Source organism: Arachis hypogaea, chromosome 3 (assembly GCF_003086295.3).
Source record: "Arachis hypogaea cultivar Tifrunner chromosome 3, arahy.Tifrunner.gnm2.J5K5, whole genome shotgun sequence".
NCBI lineage: Eukaryota > Viridiplantae > Streptophyta > Magnoliopsida > Fabales > Fabaceae > Arachis > Arachis hypogaea.
Genome location: NC_092038.1, coordinates 115,649,650 through 115,650,563, shown reverse-complemented (window position 1 = coordinate 115,650,563; position 914 = coordinate 115,649,650). Strand labels below are relative to the sequence as shown.

The 914-nt window shown below is 40.9% G+C and overlaps 1 non-coding gene across 1 annotated transcript; it reads right to left on the bottom strand.

Moving 5' to 3' along the window:
* Window positions 1-287: 287 nt before the first annotated feature.
* On the bottom strand, window positions 288-395 carry LOC112792960 (small nucleolar RNA R71). Its single transcript, XR_003197675.1, has one exon. It is a non-coding gene; the product is annotated as a small nucleolar RNA R71 (small nucleolar RNA).
* Between the last annotated feature and the right edge of the window lie 519 nt (window positions 396-914).

Below are 914 nucleotides of genomic sequence, written 5' to 3'. Positions count from 1 at the left end.
ACTTTGAGATTAAGCCTCAATTAGTTTCTCTAATGCAACAGAATCGCAAGTTCCATGGACTTCCATTGGAAGATCCTCATCAGTTTTTAGCTGAATTCTTGCAAATATGTGACACTGTCAAGACCAATGGGGTTGATCCTGAGGTCTACAGACTTATGCTATTCCCTTTTGCTGTAAAAGACAGAGCTAGGATATGGTTGGACTCACAACCTAAAGAAAGCCTGAACTCTTGGGAAAAGCTAGTCAATGCCTTCTTGGCAAAGTTCTTTCCACCTCAAAAATTGAGTAAGCTTAGAGTGGAAGTCTAAACCTTCAGACAGAAGGAAGGTGAATCCCTCTACGAAGCTTGGGAAAGATACAAACAATTGATCAGAAAGTGTCCTTCTGACATGCTTTCTGAATGGAGCATCATAGGTATCTTCTATGATGGTCTGTCTGAACTGTCCAAGATGTCATTGAACAGCTCTGCTGGAGGATCTCTTCATCTAAAGAAGACACCTGCAGAAGCTCAAGAACTCATTGAAATGGTTGCAAATAACCAATTCATGTACACTTCTGAAAGGAATCCTGTGAACAATGGGACGAATCAGAAGAAAGGAGTTCTTGAGATTGATACTCTGAATGCCATATTGGCTCAGAACAAAATATTGACTCAGCAAGTCAATATGATTTCTCAAAGTCTGTCTGGAATGCAAGCTGCACCAGGCAGTACTAAGGACGCTTCATCTGAAGAAGAAGCCTATGATCCTAAGAACCCATCTATGGAAGAGGTGAATTACATGGGAGAACCCTATGGAAACACCTATAATCCTTCATGGAGAAATCATCCAAATCTCTCATGGAAGGATCAACAGAGACCTCAACAAGGTTTCAACAACAATAATGGTGGAAGAAACAGGTTTAGCAATGGCAAG